At 34.6% G+C, this 17,058-nt stretch overlaps 1 protein-coding gene across 1 annotated transcript in view; it reads right to left on the bottom strand.

Moving 5' to 3' along the window:
* Nucleotides 1-17,058, bottom strand: part of scrt (scratch) — a 47,523-nt gene that overhangs the window by 11,596 nt on the left and 18,869 nt on the right. The gene's annotated exons all lie outside the window — the stretch shown is intronic.

Genomic DNA, 17,058 nt, shown 5'->3' with positions numbered 1-17,058 from the left:
ATACTCACTAACTGACATTATATGCAATCGCAACAAGAAAATATTAGTTAACTCTTGATACTCAATGAAAAAATAACAGCAGAAGGTACATCTGAAATCCGTGGCGGTGAAAAAGTTCGTAGAAAGTACTAATGTCAAAGAGCGTGTCAAATGGCTGTTCAACGGCCACGGGATCAAATCGGATCTTTCCTCAGTGCAGAAGACAGACCGATGCAGGTTCAAAGACAACTTTTATCGCTTCAAAACGGATTACTTTTTGAAGAAGTGAATATGTGATTACAACCTTCAAACAAATGTTTAAATATGTAACGCCATCAGTTTCATTCGAAATAAAAACCCCATTTCTTTTAATAAATGCCCTTAACGGTTTAATTCTGATAAAATGACGTAAGCTAAGTATTTGGGAGTAGTGTCAGACCCGAAATTACTTTTGACTGCCTTCCAAAGGTAAAAAAGCTTCCAAAGTACTTGGCTTTATACTCAGAACCGGCAAAGGTTTAAAAAAAAGTAAATTTATATAAAAAAATTGTAATAAGCATTTACTTTGTGGCTCGTCATAATTTACAATAAAATATATAAATTTGTTTTTGACCACTTTAATTTTAATTTTACTCTACCGGTTTTGGAAGCACCCTTCCTTTGTCAGGAGAATATTAAAACTGAGAAGAATTTTTATTGTAATTTATAAAAATGCTGTAATTTGCGTATAGTTCTTTGGAATACGCCCCTCATGTCTGGAATCTCATGTACATATCACACTTAGAAAGTATGGAGAAAGTGCAATATCCTTTTCTACGATACCTTGATTGTCGGGGCTATTTTCCTCATTTGAGTTAGCCGCGCTTTTCAGGATTTCGTCACTGGAAATTTCACAGAAATACTATTTTTCTAAATTACCACCTCTGTGATAGAGTTCCCGAAACTACTTCAAATAATTTAACTAAGATTGTCTATCAGACAAAACCACACATTAAACATCTCTAAATAAAACACTATCTCAAAACAAAACACATTCATTTACCGCGCTTCATACATTTTCAACACTTCATACAGTGAATTCGAATAATTTAACACAGCATGTCACATTTTCAAGCCATCAATAAATAATATTCACACAATACATATTAAAAACTACATCCATACCCATCTTCTCCCACTTTCCCATCCTCAAGGGCTAATGTAACTCTTTTCCCCTTTGTATTCACAAAGAATTTTTTTAACATCCGCATAACCAAACAACACCACTTACTGAAAAAAATAAAGTGGATAAAGTATAATAAGTCTATTCACCGCTTGTCTTTCGACTTTCTTTCAAGCGTTGATTATGAACTAGCTCGTAAGAATGAAATTTTAAGAAAAGACTATTTGTTGATCTCTTATTGAAATTCTATAATTATCATTTTTTTATATTCTTTGTTGGACTAGGTTTTTTTTAAAGATGTCTATTTAGATATTTACGATCTTTCTTGTTACCTGTTCCAGACATTTATGTAATACTCGAATTGATTATCCTTTCAAATTTCTAAACAAAGCGACGGCTGCGTAGTTTAAAAAGTCTTCAAACTCATCTTTGAAAAATGTTTATAGATTTCATAAAAATTATAATTTTAGTTTATGATGTTCTAAAACCAGTAAGTATTCTCATAGAATTTAGCATTTTCTTTTAGACCTCTTTAAAACATTATCAAATACTCATTTAAATACATGTTTCATTTTCATTAAAACAACGGTTGTTTACGCAAAACTTTTAAATTTATTGAAGAAAAGAAAAAGTAAGACACCAATCGCTTACATTTCCCTCGAAATGGAACTTTCCTTTAAACGACTGTCGTCTTCCAAGATTGATGGCCGCCGAACGGAGGAATATCGTAGTCTCTATTCTAATCACGTATTCGAAAACAACTCAACAGAAACCTGTAATCAATTCTGTTTTCTTCCGCTCCTTAATGGTATTGAAATTTCGGGAAAGGCAATAATTTTTAAGAACGAAAATTATAAAATGGCTTTCATTATTTGGAATGGAGTTTGTCCACGATTCAATGAGAATAAATATTTGTAAATTATTATTGTGTGATTTGGTTTAGATTCCCAAATGGTAACCCATTGCTTCGATAAGACTATTTTGAGGTTTTTCGGGGTAGTTCAAGGCACGATGTTTATTTGACGTTTGGTATAAAAATTCAAATCTGTTCACTTCTAAAAGCTCAATTATTTATTAATATTTTGTTTCATTCAATTTGTTCTCAAAGTTTTTGTTTAAATAAGTCTTATCTTATGAAGTATAAAGGGAAAAGCAAATATTAACATCTCGCTGCGTCATATTATCTTGAGTTTCACAACATTCATTCATTTATTTAACCAAAATATAGTTTCATAGTATTATCTATTCGCGTCATTGATCCAAACATGCACACCCTTTGACATCGATGCATGTAGGACAAATTTGTACAAAGTTGACACATTTGTCACAACTGTTAAACAATTCGGCTGCTGAACTGCCGACCACTGTGTCTCCTCCTTTAACATGGGTTTCTTCAAGATGCATGTTCACTCCTTTTTCTCCTCAAAAAGACCCAGTTTACAGTATCCCCAAAGATAACGAAGACTCTGAAGGAAATTAACTATTTATTCCATATATTATAAGAACTTTATTCTAGAATTCAACACCTCAAAAGTTTTCTCAAAATAATTTTCAACCCCAAGCAACGCCGGGTACATTTGAAGTAGTTTATTAATAAAATAAAAAATTTAGCTGGAATAGGTTATTTAGTAAAATTTAAAAAAAAAACTTTAAATTACAATCAATGCTCCTCCTCCCGAGCAATGGAGAGAGCAGTTTAAACTCCGCGTTTTAGAATACAATACAAAATCTCCCTTGTATTGTTTAATTGAATTCTGGAGTTGGGTTTGACAAATACTTAACAAAAACAACATTGCCTAACCCGAATTGTACCCCTTCTTGCAATGCCAATTTCAACGGCCGATTTTAATTCCAGATTGAATTATCAAACGGTCCGTTTCAAATAAAAACATCCCCTTTTCCGAATTCCAATTGAAAGGCACTTAATGGATTAAAGCGTTATTAAATATGTATCAAAATCAACTATTACCCCCAAATTATGCTTGACTCGATAATGTTTCAATGTTGTAAATGTTCAAACAATCTGGCTTGTATTTAAGGGCTTGTCATGACAGACACAAAAACATCACGAATTTGAAATTGGATATTTGACTGACGATTCATATTAATAACTAGTTCAACTTAGTTGAACTATTTCATCCAAAATATTTGCTTAAATCGACAGAGTAAAAATATGACAATTTGAGAGGTATTTGGAAATTGGTAGTAGAGCAAATCAAAAATATTCGCACATTGGCAATTGATATTGAAATACTGAACATAGCGCATTGTGATCAGAAATATTTATAAACTAGCGGATGTCCCCGGCGTTTCCCTGGCTTAACAAAGAGTTTTCAATAACAGATGTAAACAGTAATAATTTTTCTCTCATATCAGTCTCTTATCATTCTCTTCATCGAGAATTAAAGTTAATGTTTTGAATGGACAAATTAAAATAATTTGTATAAAAACAAGCCAGTCAGCCTGCCACATGTACCCTTCTTTGTATATCTGTATAAAAAAGAGCATCTGTGGCAGAATTAATGCATTAAGTATTTAATGAAAACTGTGGCTTTATTGCATCACAGAATTAAACTCGAGACTTTTTCCTTGCCGGAAGTGCTCTAATCTCTGAGCAAATCAACTCACGATATTTTTTAACTATATCATACTTGGTCTGAGAGCCACTATTTTTCAATTTCTTAGTGTATATTTTGGCTTCTATCTTTATATATGATTGCAAGATTCTACCCTAACTAAAGGTAATCTAGATAGTGTCTTAGAATAACCTAATAAGTAAGACCTTTAATTTGAATTGTCATTTATATTCTTGTGACGTAGAAAAAATGTCACTCAACGTTTTATGTGTGATAAATACAATTAAAATTAAACACAGGATTCGTGGATAAAGTCGATACTATTTTTATTCCGAGATGCGAGAATTTCATCTTCTCGACTAATCAAAGTATAAAATAAGAAGAAATGCTTCAAACATGTATCAATATATTTATTTTTTGAATTATTTTATGAATTTACAAACGCGTGTTCTTCTAGATTGAAGGTAACCAGGTCCATCCCTTGACGTTTGGGCCTCTATCTAATCGTGTCCGGGAATCAAGCGGCAATCAGTTTCCGATCTTTTTCAGCCAACTGCGTACATATGAGCGTGATAATGATAGCGTGGCTCTCGGCATATTTTTCAGGGCTTGTTTTCAACTCCGATCGCGCACCAAACAATGGCTACTACCGCACCGAGCATGGCAGCCATTTTCATAATTTGGTAGAAAACGAACGCAGAAGATCACGCCGTCAATGGGAGGATTGACAAACTCGTTTGAAACTCCTCTACACATTACTAGGTAGAAATAATACACTCCTTTTAAACTTTGTCGATGTTAATATCAAAATCCGGTTTCAAACACACAAAATCCACGTCACTCGCCACTTTGCCTCTCCTGCCACCTCCCTGTTTCCACTGGCCAAGCTCACCTTGCACAAAAATAAGTTCCATCCATATTTCTTGTTACAAAATTAAAAATGTTATGCCGCGAAGTGAAGTAAAATTACTTAAAAAAACAAATTAATAACATGAAAACGTCTCTTTTTCTCTCTACGCCTGTATAAAAAGGGAAAAACCATCAAGTTAAACAGTATAAATGTTACAGAGAACGGCAATATTCAGAGAAATTACCACAGTAAAAAATACACAGATAAAAAATAAACCAATACGCAGCTTGGTTTTGTGGAACTTGTTTTTTTTAAAGACCTACTATATATGAAGATGATACTTTAGAACCTCTATTTTAGAACCTCGAACAAACATATACCACATAACGGGAGTCAATTTATCTGAGATACTAATGAGTATGGAAAACTTAAGCTACCACTTTAAATTTTTGAAGAAGAAAGAAAACAAACTAAAGATATTTTTAACAGAAAACAAGGAAGTAATAACCTATTCTCTCTTTCTCTACCTACGTTATATTTGTAACTATAATTTAAGACCTAATAATGAATACAGCTTTCAAATTAAAATAGAGTTACACTGAAGTATATCTCTTACAGAAAGACAAAATTGATGTATCTAGTGGTCAAATCAAGTATATAATCATTTAATCTTTCAAGAAAAAGACAGAAGAATATTCAGTCGCGTCATACACTGGCTTAAGTCCCCTTCCTGTTGTTTTGAAGGTCAAGTGTGCGAATTTTCATCAGACTCGGAATGAAAATGTAGATTTGTATAAATATCGAATTCATGCAGCCCGCCACGTGGCTGCCCGCTTGTTACACTCTCCTTTAAATATGACAATGTAATAATGTTGCAAAAGATAATCTGTATGAAGTGAATATTAATAACAGTAAACTAAAACATCGTCACGTTAAAACTCTACATTGATTTTGAGATTCGCATCAATGCCACTGTGAATGGAAATATCGGTTAAAGTGTACGCACTTGTATTATATCTCATCAACAAGTGGGCAGTAAAAAAATAATAAACGCAAGTAACGATATCAAATCATTGATGTAACGTATTCAATAGAATAAAGTGATATGAATTTACTGACATAGCTTCTAACATATTTATTATCCAAGAAAAGTGAAACTACAAACAACTTTTTTTTTTTAATTAAAAAAACCAACAAAATTTTCTGACATGTTATTAAATATAGTTCTACTTTTAATAAAAAGTAGGTACATATGTAAGTGGTTTATTCATGTAGGTACCTACGTGTGTGTATATTTCACAATGTGTTCATTTGCACAAAGAGTGCAGGGCTGATGTAAGCGTAATGAGTAAGATTAAGAAAGTTTGGGGATGTAGAGCGAATGAGCGAAGAAAGGAGTGTAAGGAGGATATATGATGTCGGGTATGATAAGTCGGGGACGTCCGAGGAAGACATGGCACAATAAAATGAATCAGATACTCGAGTCGGACCATGTTAAGAGTCCAAACAATAGAAGAGTATGGATGAGACGATGTATGAATGTGAATGAGCCAAGAAGTGTGTGCCAAGACCGAGTTGTTTAGCAGTCCGTCCTCTCTGCCTACCCCCGCGGGGAAACGGTGGGATGATTAGTTAGTTGGTTAATTAGTGTTCATTTTAAAATAAATGAACTTTTATTTGTGGTACGTTCCAGAATGGAAGACACTTTCAGTATCAGCCCTGTGAAAAGCCAACAGTCAGTATTGAATCATTCCTTGAAAAGGCTTACATTGTTTGATGGCTAGATCTGAATATTCTAATACTACTCCCCTCTTTACTTAACCATTTATTCCACTCCCCACTAGCTTCAGCCTTACAACTGTTTTGGAGTTGTTCAATCAGATATTCTTTTAGGTCAGAACTAACTTGTATAAAAATCACCTTCGAGTAAAGAGTGGTTCGCTAGTTTGCATTTGTTATTGTAAACGTATGGACCCGATGATTCACAGTATTTGAACAATTCATCAAATTTCAAAGTTCTTTAAAAGTCCCATTAAAGTTCTGTTACTATCCAAGCGTTGTCAAACAACCGGCCCATGGTGAAATAATAACAGAACTTGATTCTTAACTTTGAAATTTGTTCAAATTCTATTAAGGAGATGCACTACGTCGTGTAATATTTTTAATCGAGCCGCTATCAATAACACACCTTACGTAGATGGCGATAAGTCTTAAATTCCCGCTTCACACCATCCACCAGTTTTGATTTATGTAAGAAAAAAACATGGCCAAAAAGTACCTTTTATTTTATTTTGTGGATGTTCAGGCACAAATATTTGATTTTTTTTCGATAATTTTATAAATAAATTAATTTTCCACATTATACAATAAAACCATAACCGAAAATGGGTTCGTAAGTAGGAGATTTTGAACTTTAAAGCAGTTTTTATAGGCCCTATACATTATTTTTTTCTAGGCTTATAAAAGATCTTATCTAAAAAATATTCGATTATTTCAAAGACAAGGATAAATTCTACTCGCAGTATTTAATTAAAGCATCTGAAACATTTCTAGGCGACCAAATTTTCAAACCAAAAACACATGATTTTAAATTACTGCGTAGTGCATCGCCTTAAATAATCCGTTTTAAGTTTTCTGAAAAAGTATTTTTTTTAAATGAAACTCAAAGTTTTCCCATTCTGTTTCTGACCTTAGACAAATACATTTTGTCTATATATCAAAGCGTAAGTATAGGTTGTGCGGATTAGTGAATCAAAAGTGATTCGCTTTCAGGAACACGTCACTTATCGCCTTTATTAAGAAGCTATTGGAGTCGTCTGAGCCGATGCGGGTGAAGTAATCCACCGAGGATCTTACACATAGTTTGGATGTTTGAAGTGCTAAATCCGTAATCTGATAGCTGTGGTTATCAACAGGTAACGTGTTCCGCCGCCCGGCTATGACGTCATAAACCTGTGGGACGGCAAACATCGCGTAGATCTACCGTAGCCAGCAGTCGGCACGCTCCGGCTCTGAGCTCTTTAAATGGTCTTCGGCAGGGATGCGCAAACTTTTACTTATTTATTTAAAAGCCTTTCTATAAATCGTTATTTGAAAATGAACATATAACCAGCATTTGCCCGTTGCACTCAAACGACTTATTAATTGAATTACTTTTACTACAGTTAACAGTAGCATTAGAATTCGCATTCAAAAAGTGTGTTTTAAATTTTATTTTATTTTTAAACCAATTTTTTTTTTTTTATTTTTTTTTTTATTAATGTAATACCTACCTACTTAATACTAAAACCATATTTTCTATGAAATTTAAAAAAAAAATTAAATAAGGTATTTTACAAATTATCTAAACTCTCACTATTTCATGACAATTTTTTTTAAACGTTCTTTGTGAACCATAATATTGAAATAATGCTAATAAGACAGTTCAAATAAACGCATTTCACATTTGAAAAACATAGCTTTACTGAAAAATTAAATCATGCACCATCTTGAAACGGAAACGGAACGTACAAACAAATTTACAAGACAGACAAAATGTAAAACGTTCGAGTTAAAATAGGACTTCGCTAGGTGAGCTATGTATGTATTGTATATATCCCAAGTAAAAGTTCACAAAGTTATGCGTGCAAATTATTTAATGGGACCTTCCTACACGAATTTATTTTTCTTTATTAATCCCTGATGTAAAATCATGAGTTGTTTGTAGATAGTGTAAAGACAAGTACAGTACACTGTAAGACTGAAAAGTGTAATTTACTAAAAAATGTAGTATAGTATAAGACAGAAAAGTGTAGCGTTTTGCCAATTTCACCATAAATTCATAATTTTATTCTTACAAATTGATACAAAATTTATTTTTTGTTTATTATTCCCTAATCGTAAACCACGAGGTTTCAGGTACCTATCTACGATTCGATACTTTAATTTTGTTTTGCTTTATTATTCCTAAACATTAAATAATAATGTAGATACTTACTGTTTATATAGTCTTAATAGAAGATAAAAAATGATGGTACTGCGATCATTTCAAAGGTTTTAAATGGCAATTCATTTTCAACTGGCAACTTCGCTTAATAAAACGAGGTTCGGAAAAGAGGTTCGCGTACAAATGTTTGTATCTACCCCTATTTTAAAACACTTCCATCCATTACATTACTTATTTGGATAATAGATCACAACATAGATTAATGGATGCTGATTTCTTGCTTACGGGTATTATTGCTTCACATGATCAAGGTGCCATCTACGGGAGGGTGTTCCTGGCGAAGTTCATTTCACCTACCACTATTTACACGGCCTGAATTATACAGGACGGAATTACACTTGGATAAAATTACACCTACTATAATTATACTCGTCCAAATAACCTAACCCAACCTAACTTTGCTTTTTTTTCAAATATTTTTTTTTTAACACATACTTACAATCTAAAATTTAAAACATAATTTTCATGGATTCCGTTCTTTATTTCTATAAAAAATATTATTCTGTTTAGAATATTATTTTTCTAAGGGAACCATTCAATTTTAGTATCTATATATTGTATTAAATTTCGAAAAAAAAATAATTGTTTTATTTTTTTTATTTTTACCGTCATGTAAATTCACCTCGTATATTATTTGTAATAAAGAAATTGTGAAATAAAATAAATAAATAAAAAAATCTCCGGATTCGTAGCCAAAGGTCATAACTACTCAACCGCGGAGGCCGTCATCAATCAATCGAGTGTAACTTTTAACTAGTATAAAAGATTACACAAGTCAATCGTAGAAGCAACATTATCCCATTTTGCCAATTACTAGGCTACATACAGGGTTTTCCAATAAGAGGTGTTATTTTGAATAGCTCGCTATTTCGGTAGAAGTTACTTTTGAAGCAGTCGTTTTTTAAAATTTGATAAGTAAAAACTACGCCATTAATAAAAATGGAACGATACACGCTTTGACAATGCATTGAAATTATGAAAATTCACTTGAGTAAATCAAATACAAATCACCTTGAGTGATGAGGCCCATTTACACCTCGGTGGCTTCGTCAACAAGCAAAATTGTCGCATCTGGGGTTTGGAAAACCCAAGAGTTATTGTTGAAAAGCCTCTCTATCCTCAACGTATGACTGTTTGGTGCGGTTTATGGTCCGGCGGAGTAATTGGACCTTACTTTTTTGAAAATGAGGCTGGAGAAACAGTTACGGTGAATGGATTGCGCTATCGAAAGATGATTATTGATTTTTTCTGGCCGAAATTAGATGGTATTGACCTGGAAAACGTTTGCTTCCAACAAAACGGTGCTACGTGCTACACAAGCAACAAAACCATTGATTTTTTACGATTGAATATCAAAATAACATCTCTTATTGGAAAACCCGTTAGTTGGAAACAACATTATTATATAAAATTATGTTAATTTATTAAAAATCTGGTCAAATCATTCGTTTTTCTGTTAAAAACGGGACTGGAGGCCTTTCACGAATGATTAGACAAATTTCATAGCAGAATATTTGACGGCCGGCATAGTCCAGTGGTAACGCATTGGACTGCCATTCCGAAGGTCGCGGGTTCGAACCCGGCGTGCGCAAATAAATTTTATTTGATTAATTTGTGTTATTTCACAATTAATTAATTAAAATAATATATAGTATATTTGCGGCACGTTCCAGAGTGGAAGATACTACCAGTATCGCCCTGGTGTAAGACCACCATTCAGAATTGAAACGTTGCTCCAAATGGCTTTAGCCGTGTTTAGTGACTAGATCTGAATAGCCAGGTACTTCCCCACCTTCCTCTTTCCCTTCCCCACTTACCTTCAGCCTCACAACATCCCCCAATTGGGGATGCCATAGTCTCACTGGCTCCAGACGGGAGCAGTTGGGACTCTTGTGAGGTATTCACTATAAAAAAAAATAAAATAAAAAATCAGTAAAACACGAATATGTTATGAGGAAGTCGGAACATCGTATTTTTTCGTAACACGTATTCAGATATATTCTGAATGACTAATATATTTCAATGAAATGGTCATTTAGTCACATTTTTAACAGTATCTTGATAAAAAAAAAATGCCGTACTCATTTATCTCCGTGTAGTAAACATTGAATCAATTGAAAGGACAAAGCTAACATTTTTTTAATATTTATTTGGGTCTAATAAATTTACTTTCATTACGAAAATTGCAACGATGTTCATTAAAAATAAAACGATTTAACTTAACCTTAATAATTGAATCCATTCATTTTGTCTTCAGTAAATTAAATAATAATTAAATTCAGTTATTTTTCAAAAGTGCATAAGCATTAATCGAACGATGTTGGATTTTTTAAAATTCTAATATGTTCCATTGGGTACTTAAACCCCATTTCCTGATCTACCTCTGCCAGAAAGGAGAAATGTAGCATATGACGTCTCCTATTTATCAAAGGAATCATATGCTAAGAAATTTCCGAGATAAATGTGCGATGTCTAAACAGAAAAGAGCTGAAATAATTTTTCACGGGATTACCAAAAAAATGTACGAGTGTAATCGTTAGCGTCGAGTGGGAGAAAGATATACGTTGAGCCGGCAATGGAAGATGTCATATTTCTCTAGGCTGGTGGTTTCTGGGTACTCTCAAATTAAAATTTAAGAGTAAAACACTCAAGAACTTGAAAAATAAGACTTAAAGTGTTGTGGTAAATTATATAATATTTAATTTTTACACATAGCCAACACTTTGTGGATGTACATAATTATAATAATTGCAATAAAAAAACTTGGTTTTTAATACCTCTTTGTTGTATTAAAAATTTATTTGTGCAAAGGAGAGCGATCCGTCTGATTGACAATCCATTGTTAACTGACCGATTGCCTTCTCTAATGCATAGACGCAATGTAGGCATGCTGTGTCTGTTCTACAGGTATTTCAATGGAGCCTGCTCCGAGGAGCTAGCAGCATTGATTCCTGATGCACCGGTGCACGTGCGCGAAACTCGACGGACACGAACTGAACACCCGTTCACGGTTGACGTTGGCTTCATGAGAACGGGCCGTTTTTACGACTCGTTTTTGTGTAAGTCGGCTCGTATGTGGAACGAGCTACCGGCATCTGTTTTTCGTCCCTCCTATAATCCGAGCCTCTTCAAGGCCCGCATTAACAAATCCCTTCCTACAGCCCCTACCTTATTCCGCCTCACAACGCCGCCCAACCGGGTGGTGACATAGTTCCCCTGTCTGTACACTGCACAGGCAGAGACGCTCTTGTGAGGTGTCACATAAAAAAATATATCTATTTTCAATATATAAAACGAACCGGTTTTGATTTACACAGAATCTTCATCAGGTTATATAAAACATATTAAAACCAAACCTGTTGTTTTTATGTATTGAAAATTTATACCATAAAGTGATATTAAAAACAAAGTTATTTTATTGCAATTATTATATTATATTTATACGAGGAAGACATGGCACGATCAAGTGAATCAGATACTCGAGTCGAGCCATGTCAAGAGTCAGAATAATAGAAGAGTAAGTATGAGACGATGTATGAATGTGAATGAGGCAAGAAGTGTGTGCCAAGACCGAGTTGTTTGGCGGTCCGTCCTCTCTGCCTACCCCTGCGGAAACAGCATGATGGTTAGTTAGTTAGTTAATGAAACGAAATGGATGTCGGTCCTACCCGATCGGAATTTGGCGACGTTGGTAGAGTTGTTGACTCTAGTTTTTTGGTAGAAATGTTCAATCCTGAGTCAAACAAAAAGAAAGTTTAAAAGCCTTTAAAATTAAATGCATTGGAGTAAAAATTAATAGTTTTTGTGTTGATTTTTTTTAGTTAGATGCTCGTTTTCTTTCAACCAATAGAAAACCAATATTATGGATCTTGTATTTTAATTTGATAGGAGACCTCTGCTCCTAGTTTGAGAAGCACTGCACTAGAAAACCTATGGAATAGTATTTATGTAGAAGCTTTGGTGTTTTGCTTGAAATATATTGGTGCTGTTTATAAGTTAGGAGGCAACATCTGAATAAACTTTTCAGCCTACTGCTAATATATACCTATCTATTTTCTATGAAAGCTGCCGAGAATTGATCAAATGCTAAAACTTCATTCGAGTTGGAAGGTTTCACTTTGTGAATACGATGTAAAGATTTTGTTTGGCAGTGTTACATATATTGGAAAATTCTCTTTTTTACATATTTACATTTTACGTGATAACAGTGACAGCCTTAAATACTCAAATAAAGAGTATTTAAATAAATGACGTGTTTTTGAATACTTTAGATGAATATATTGTGCATTAAAAAAGGCGACATGCTCAACAAGTTTTCCGGTGGGTTGCTTATAAGAACATTTTAGTAGTGTACTACCCATTCGTGTAACGAAATAGCTACGATTTAATCCCTAATGTTTAGTTAGTTTTTGGAGAAAAGGGTTTAACGACGTTATATTAAAAAATAAATGTTGTACACTCGTATGCTTATTGTGACACTTTGTCGCCTCGGGAATGTCGCTAGCATCACCGACGTTAGATAAAAGGAAACAGGACAATTAAACGCGGTCGCATTTAATTCGAATAAATGTTGAAGCGAAACGCCGTCGTAAATTCAGCGTTGTTTCTCGTTTTTGGATGGCAAAAAGAAAAGGCAACTTTTATTCCGTGCGGAAAATCTGTTACTCCGTAGTATCTGACTCTGTTCGTATCGTTCTCGCACGCTGACTGCGGCGCCGTGCGAGGGGGATAGATTGCTGTGTTTTCGGGTGGAAAGGGGGGGGGGGGGGGAGTAGGTGGGGGGTACGTAGAATGAGATATAATCAGCATTGTTGTTTATTTTGCTCACTGCTAATTAAACGGCGGGGTATTTTCATTATAAGCAGCACGTCTCAGGGCGTCTCTCAGGTGTGCCCGCGGGGTGCGGTGTGCTCCCGGCCGCCGCGTGCGTTTAAAGGTAACGGCGGCTCCTTTAATTGTCGGGTGGTGTTTATTAGCGATCAGATGGCAATTATGTGCTAACTGCATTCTCAAGTAGTAATAAATAAATAAATAATGATTTTAAACACTACTCACAACTCATGAAAAATGACAATGATTTTTTTTTTTACTATTTTATTATTTAACCAAGTTTCTAAAAACGGTTAGTTTGTTAGTTTGAACACAAAGCCACTAGTTCTATGAAACATCATTTTCTCATTCATATTATAACCAAAAAGTTGTTTGCGCTCCCTGCTTATTAAAATGAAGTTATTATGAGTCGGCTATAGTTAACCTCTGGTTTTGGGTAGTGGAGAAGCAGTTTGCACGGGCTGTTAAGTTAATCGCCACTCCGAGTGCAGACAAAAGCAACTCTGGGAAATTTACAACTTCAAGCACATTAAAGCACACTTTCTCACCTCCGCCCGTGTAAATACAAAGGAAGACAGAATATATCCTAAATATGTACCGGCGGTATGAGGGTCGGGTGGTTTGGGTAATTCTTTACTAAGGCGTGGTGTAAATCCTCAGATTGGATCGTGAGGTGTGAGTTATAGGCCAGCGGTAAGTGGCCGATATGGCCCCGACCTAACTAGACTTCTTACTCTTCTCTTACCCTTCCTGGAACCACACTTACTGACAGGGAATTCAAAACAATGTATTCAAATTACTTTTAGAGCACTTTGCGAGCGGTCTCAGGGAATTTGTTCGCGTTGTTAAATTAATTACTATTTATTACATTGCTCTGCAATAACATATCGATTTAAACTGACTTAATCACATACATAATATATTACACACATAGAATACCGCGTAAGAGTCCCTTACGCGGCCATTGTCGACCAGTGACAATGTATAATTGTCGGCCAGTGACAATGGCATCCTTAATGAGGATTAGAAGGATATGGGAGATGAGGAAGATGGAGAAGTACCTGGCTATTCATATCTATTCACCAAACACGGTTAAAAGCATTTCAAGCATCATTTAAATTAAAAATGGTGATCTTTCACCGGGGCGTATTATTATTATTATTATTATTATTATGTAATGAGCAGGCAGCATTTTGCTGATGCGCTCATATCTGATTTCACAACAAGTTTGACAGTAATTGAGTTGTTTTAAGTTTGAATTAAGTCCTTTCTTCTCTCCAAATGTGAATCCAATAGAGCTTTGAATTTATTTATATTTGTTGCATCGATGACATGACATGGAAGTTTGTTCCAAGCATCCACTACTCTATTTGCAAGGAAGTGTTTTCTAGGATTAGATGCAAAGGGCGTTTTTGTAAATTTTTTTGAGTGTCCACGGAGATTTATATTTTTATTAGTAGTGCTAGAACGTGGCGCAAATATTTTTTTAAATGGTGAAAAAATACAAAACTAGTCCATTAAAATGTCCTAGTAACCTCTCAACCACGCAGGCCATAAAAAATATGATAATTGAATGAATTGAGATTATTGTAGTTAAAGTTCATAAAAACAAAGTGAACATTCTTACAATCCGTATATCCAGTGCCGTATTTAGGCCCGTTGGGATTCAGACGAAGTTCGACTGAATCAGGTTCGACTGAATCAGGTTCGACGTATTGTCTAGACTGGCTATTGAGGGTTTAATTAGTCCTTTGGAGCGTCCCTCATCGGGGCCGAACTGCTCGGTCTCTACTGCACGCTACAAAGGTATCGTCTACTTTAGTTGCATCAATCAAGCTTTGATGGCAAAATGGTGACTGCACATATCAATCAGGACAAATTTGTTTACCGGCTTGATTGGCGGGCTGGAATAATGAACAGATATAGCAGCCCGCGCGGTTACTTGAATGGACTGGCTAGCTTCCTTCCCTCGGGTATACCGTTTGACGTGGTTTACGCTTGTCACCATAATAGGGGAGATAGTTGAACAGGTGTGCGTCAACTTTGACGCGAAGTGAGTTTTGTCCAAGCGAGGAGCTAACATTTCATTAGCTGAAAGCTACGCCGGTGATTTGATTAAATTTTCACGGTCACACAGTTTAAGCTCCTGGCAAGGTTAATATTAAGATAAATTTATTACACAGAAAACAATGATTACATAGGCGAGCAGACTATATTTACGAGGTCCGTAATTTTTTTGATTTGTGTCCGGTCAAATCGTGATATAATATAAAATTTATATAATATTTAAGGCGATACACCTCGACTTGTAATATTATTAATCAGGTAAAATCATAAACTCCTTATGCAGATGACGACAATGTAAAAATTCTTTCTTAACGCCAGTCGCGTGATTTGTTTTACGCAAAAAATACATCGTAAAACACATGTTTTATTTTAATTTGAGCACTTCAGGCAAAAATATAAACTGTCTTATGATCATTGCAACGTGTTATATTACACGTAAATGAAATGTAAATCAAATCCACAATAAAACGACTATGTAAAACTCATTCAATTAGTTTTGAAAAATCACGGGAAAAGTGGAATGAAGGAACAACCTACCTTGAATTCCCCAGAATCCCGGCAATAGGGCTGTCGACGAACTTGCACTGTTCACGGGGTGAAATTTCCTCCGAAACGAGATAATCTTTAATATGATTTTGATATTTGCAAACCGAGCACAAAGCATGTGAATAATACACTACTTGCTACACGACACGAACTCGAATGTTGTACTTGCGACAATTTACAATGCAACAAATTATCTTCTTCTTTTCAGGTGTAAGTAAGGCTGTTGTTAAGGATGGAAGTGGATAGTATATGATGGGAAAAATGGTAAGTTACAATACTAAACAATCAAAATCTAAAGAACTTAATTTGCCAATCTTTACGTAAATAGAAGACTTTGCACTCCAAAGAATTTTTTACATGTCTGATGATTTTTCTCCACTTATAAAAAGAAAATATTTTCGATATTAGTAAAGGGCAAAACGTGTTCTACTCGCGGTGTTTAATTAAAACATTTACAACACTTACATGCTATCAATTTTTCGATATAGTTTTGGATTACTTGGCTTTAGTGAATTAGTACCTATTCAAATACATTTTTTTTGGAAAAATTTTAAATTAGCAAGTTGTGTAAGTTTTGAAGATTTTCAACAGATAGTTGTTAATAGGGAAATAACACATGACTGTTTGCTCAAAAGATGGAAAATAATAATTTTGTCTGTGTTTCTATTTCGATGATATTGCTTAATTTCAAAAATTCGCATTAATAAACGTCTGAAGATGCTGCGATATAACATAGGAAAGTAAGTAGATACATAATCCACTCAGCAAAATTAAATTATTGCTGCCTCGTAAGTTGCGATCGCGCCCACTCCTCGGCTCGGCCAGGCCGCCTCGTTGCACGAATCCACAACGACGGCAAAAATACTACGACGCCAAAAATACGTAAAAGCACTGTCTTCAAAGTAAACATAAATACATTTGAAACGTTCTTTATAAACTAGTTCAAAATGAACCGCATTTTTTTGGGGAACGCAAACTAATAGTCAGCACATGTGCTCAAAGTTTATTAAGTTCTAAACGAATATTGCTTAGTTGAGTCTGATTCATTGATGGGGTAGCTACG

The sequence above is a fragment of the Hesperophylax consimilis genome, chromosome 23 (genome assembly GCF_061612785.1).
Source record: "Hesperophylax consimilis isolate HC1 chromosome 23, BYU_Hcon_1.0, whole genome shotgun sequence".
NCBI lineage: Eukaryota > Metazoa > Arthropoda > Insecta > Trichoptera > Limnephilidae > Hesperophylax > Hesperophylax consimilis.
This window is presented reverse-complemented; position numbering and strand designations above follow the sequence as displayed.